The sequence below is a fragment of the Silurus aristotelis genome (genome assembly GCF_946808225.1).
Source record: "Silurus aristotelis genome assembly, chromosome: 9".
Lineage (NCBI taxonomy): Eukaryota > Metazoa > Chordata > Actinopteri > Siluriformes > Siluridae > Silurus > Silurus aristotelis.
Window position 1 is genome coordinate 447,501 of NC_139582.1, and position 5,000 is coordinate 452,500.

The 5,000-nt window shown below is 42.1% G+C and overlaps 1 protein-coding gene and 1 long non-coding RNA gene across 3 annotated transcripts in view; both read right to left on the reverse strand.

Annotated features, from left to right (window-relative positions):
* Positions 1–2,653, reverse strand: part of LOC310730939 — a 3,841-nt gene extending 1,188 nt beyond the window's left edge. Inside the window, exons 1-2 of the long non-coding RNA XR_014535025.1 lie at positions 2,508–2,653; positions 182–2,407 (exon numbers count right to left, since the gene is read on the reverse strand). This is a non-coding gene — a long non-coding RNA (uncharacterized lncRNA). The remainder of the gene's footprint in view (positions 1–181; positions 2,408–2,507) is intronic.
* creb3l1 (cAMP responsive element binding protein 3-like 1) overlaps positions 1–5,000 on the reverse strand; it is a 54,521-nt gene that overhangs the window by 43,877 nt on the left and 5,644 nt on the right. The gene's annotated exons all lie outside the window — the stretch shown is intronic.

A 5,000-nucleotide genomic window follows, 5' to 3' on the forward strand; every position in this document is an offset into this window, starting at 1 on the left:
TCTTGGGCCCTTGAGCAAGGCCCTTAACCCTCTGTGTGCTCCAGGGGCGCCGTATCATGGCCGACCCTGCGCTCTGACCCCAGCTTCCAAGCAAGCTGGGATATGCGAAGAACAACATTTCATTGTGCTGTAATGTATATGTGACAAATAAAGGCTATTCTATTCTATTCTATTCTAAAACCCTATAAAATTCCATAAAACTTCATAAAACTCCATAAAACCCCCCATAAAATCATAAAACTCCATTAAACCTCATAAAAACCCTATGATAACACCAAGATTTAGCTAATTTTGGAGCTTTATTTTCAATTAAAATGAAGCTTCAGATGCTCATTATGTTTCAGTCATTCATCTGCCTCAGATCAGGTTTGTTTAATTAAAAATATTTCTGGAATGTATTTATGTATTTTTAAGTCCTGGTGAACCAGTAAACCAGAATTACTCTGTTGGTGTATAAAGCGTTATGTGCTGTTTATTATAGAGAAATAAAAATGATAGTTTTTAGTCTTCACGTTTTCTCTATCAGAACATTATTCTGAACATTCGTTACACTGCGTTTGCATGTATGTGTGGGTTTTTTTTTTTTTTACTCTGCAATCACACACCACATGAACTGTGATTTCCTGTGGCCCTCAGAATCCTCAGACCTTCTTCTGTTCCCTACAGCACTGCTGAGCTCCTCCTTCTCAGAAGCTCAATAAATAAATAAATGCCTGACGCAAACCCAGTTAGCCAGAGGGAGTAGGCCTTCAACTGATCCATCCAAATTCAGAAGACACTCCAGTTCCTTTAAACTACAATTTATCTGCTGAGAAAAGCTGAGAACGTCAGGATACATTCCTCCAGGGTTTATAAGCAGCTCTTTAGATTAAAACGACACCTATTTTCAGTGGTTATGTGAAGATACGCTCCGGAGTTAACGCTAGCATGCATGGGAAAAACGAGAGAAGATCCATATGTAAATGACCTCGAGGGCTTTTACAAACATTAACACTCGAGTGCTGTGTTTACTCTCAGCCTGAAAGGAACAGACTGAAATGTGGAACTTCAGAAGTTCATGAGCTCAGACGCAGCGTGATCAAAAATAAACCACTACAATACACATTCCTTCAGCAAACATGACTAATTGCTCAGGATGCCATTCCACTGAATCCTAATCGTCCATTCTCCAAATCCTCAGTCTGCTGTAAACCTGCACCATCCTACCAGTGTGCTCCAGGTCCACCTTCTCTCCCCAAGTGTTTGGACAAGAGGAAGGCCTGAACCAGCAGGACGGTATTTATATGTGTGTGTGTGTGTGTGTGTGTGTGTGTGTGTGTGTGTGTGTGTGTGTGTGTGTGTGTGTTACTATCTGGTATATATTTGTATCTGATTTAACCAAACCATATATCAGTGTCACATCTTGCAGCATGTGTCTCTAATTCAAGTGTCTAAACCTCAACATCTAAACATCAGCTAAAGCCCCTGCTATCAACCCCAGCAGAAGGAAGAGTCTCTGAGATGAAGGATCAGTGTGAGGGTTGGGATCAGGTCCATGAGTCTATGATTGTTCTGAGAGATTCTTCGAAATGATTTCATATTTAAATGTTTATTTTCTAAATTAATAAATTGTGTAATGTTCAAATCGACTCACAATATCATTTAAACAAACTGAGAAGAACAGTGGATGATCAGTTCCTCCTGAGGTTCTTCTCTATAAATTGAGATGTTATGAATTCCAGCTGAACACGTGACTTAATGTTCCTATACGACATGCAGTTCTGTCTTCACTGCGTCTGTAGAACTCAAACAGGAACTTTCATCAACTTCTTAGGTGAAGGTATTTATACATTTAGCTGCAAATCTTTGTAATTAGCTCTTTGTGGGAAGGTGGTTTTTTTTTTCCCCAACGAAAAATAATTTATAGTTGTGCGTAAACCGTCCGAGCTCAAAAATAAACCCGGCGTTAAACATGCCTCATTGCACACACCACAAATCCTTCAGAAAAATCAAGAAAACCAGAACAAGTCGTGGTTTTGATTCTACAGAACTTTAAAGTTTAATACTTTGTCAGAAGACCTTCTGAAGTGTTTGATTGTAATTCTGCTGATGGTTACAGTAGTGAATCACTGCTGTTGTATCTGAGCTCACAGTAAACCGGTCTCCTGCGAGCGAGGAAACATCTCACTTGTGCTAATTGTACATAATGTACGTCAGATACGGATCAGGATTAACTCGAGAGTATTTCAAGAATGTGAAGTATTGCAGCTGCATTGAATCTCAGAGACCCGTGGAATCTTCATCTGCTCCACTCTAAGCTCCTTAACGTCTGTAGTTTCATGACCTGTTGCTCCTCACAGCCTCGGGAGCAGGAGGAGTCCTGACACGACACCCGTCTCTTCTCTTTCCACCTGAGCAGCTGCTCACGCTACAGAGGAATGAAGAGAAGAACCACAGGTAACTGAGACCGTTATCTGCCCAAGCCAGCAGGGACCATGTGGAGCTGATCTATCTGATCTCAGATCCACCTGCAAGCACTGTGTGGGACACTCCTCCTAATCCCAGAGAAAAAGCCATCTTCAGACTACATTATCACCAGGGAATAGGAGACTGTAGTAAATGGGTGAACACATGATTTCCCATCAAACCTCTGAGCACTGGACACACACACTGGACACACACCGGGGACACACATTCGACACACACTGGACACACACATTCGACACACACTAGACACACACTGGACAATGGAGGTGAATATACCATTATCATGTTTATAACAATAACAATAAAGTGTAAAAAAAATCTGTTTTACACACACCTTGAGAACAAAAAGTCAAAAAGGTCTAGTTGGGCTGCTGTGTGTGTGTGTGTGTGTGTGTGTGTGTGTGTGTGTGTGTGTGTGTGTGTGTGTGTGTGTGTGTGTGTGTGTGTAAGAGAGAAAAAGATTGTATCTTCCTCTGCCCAATTGTCTGCACCAGTAAGGCATATTTGCATATTTACCCTTTTGACAGTGATGTTGCGTCATTCTGCTGAAGTCACGTCACAAATTCTATTAATACCAACATGACGTTATTTATCACGTCTTTATACAATTACACAATTATACAATTATACAATTCTACACTTCAGCCCTGAGAGGAGACGAAGGCCATTGTTTATATTACTATTATAAGTCTTCTGTTCAGAAGCAGGAATGAAGTCTAACAGGTAGCTGGAGAGCAGAGATCTGAGCAAAACCTCCCACACAACACAACAGAACACAACACAACACAACACAGCCCAGCACAACACAACAAAACACAACACAACACAACACAACACAACACAACACAACACAACACAACACAGCCCAGCACAACACAACACAACACAGCACAGCACAACACAACACAACAAAACACAACACAACACAGCACAACACAACACAACACAACACAACACAGCCCAGCACAACACAACACAACACAGCACAACACAACACAACACAACACAACACAGCCCAGCACAACACAACACAACACAACACAACAAAACACAACACAACACAACACAACACAACACAACACAGCACAGCACAACACAACACAACAAAACACAACACAGCCCAGCACAACACAACACAACACAACACAACACAACACAACACAACAAAACACAACACAACACAGCCCAGCACAACACAACACAACACAGCACAGCACAACACAACACAACAAAACACAACACAGCCCAGCACAACACAACACAACACAACACAACACAACACAGCACAACACAACACAACAAAACACAACACAACACAACACAACACAACACAACACAACACAACACAGCACAGCACAGCACAACACAACACAACACAACACAACACAGGACAACACAGCACAACACAACACAACACAGCACAACACAACACAACACAGCACAGCACAGCACAGCACAACACAACACAGGACAACACAGCACAGCAAAACACAGCATAACAAAACACAGCACAACACAACACAACACAACACAGCACAGCACAACACAACACAACAAAACACAACACAACACAGCCCAGCACAACACAACACAACACAACACAACACAACACAGCACAGCACAACACAACAAAACACAACACAACACAACACAGCACAACACAACACAACACAACACAACACAACACAGCACAGCACAGCACAACACAACACAGGACAACACAGCACAACACAACACAACACAACACAGCACAGCACAGCACAGCACAGCACAACACAACACAGGACAACACAGCACAGCAAAACACAGCATAACAAAACACAGCACAACACAGCACAGCACAACACAACAAAACACAGCACAACAAAACACAGCACAGCACAACACAGCACAACACAACACAGCACAACACAACACAGCACAACACAGCACAGCACAACACAACAAAACACAGCACAACACAGCATAACAAAACACAGCACAGCACAACACAGCACAACACAACACAGCACAGCACAACACAACACAGCACAGCACAACACAGCACAACACAACACAGCACAGCACAACACAACACAGCACAGCACAACACAGCACAACACAACACAACACAGCACAACACTCTCTCTCTCTCTCTTTCCTCATCTTTCCTTCTCATCTTCAATGGCTTTGTATATATTGGAAATTATAGAACTATTATAAGCCGTCCTTGTAGTCTGGAGTGAAGGAATGCATCTCTTATTTCTCTCTCTCTCTCTCTCTCTCTCTCTCTCTCTCTCTCTCTCTCTCTCTCTCTCTCTCTCTCTCTCTCTCTCTCTCTCTCTCTCTCTCTCTCTCTCTCTCCTTTAAAGATGATCCTCTGATCCACCATCCCTGCTTTTCTTTTTTCCTCCTCACTGTCACTCAGCCTTCCAAATCTTGTCACATTATTTATTTATAGATCAATCTGAGTAAAGCTGAGTTACGTTTAGGAACAAAGTCATTTCCTCCACCATCTCATTATTCATCCCTTCACTCATCCCTTCATTTATTCC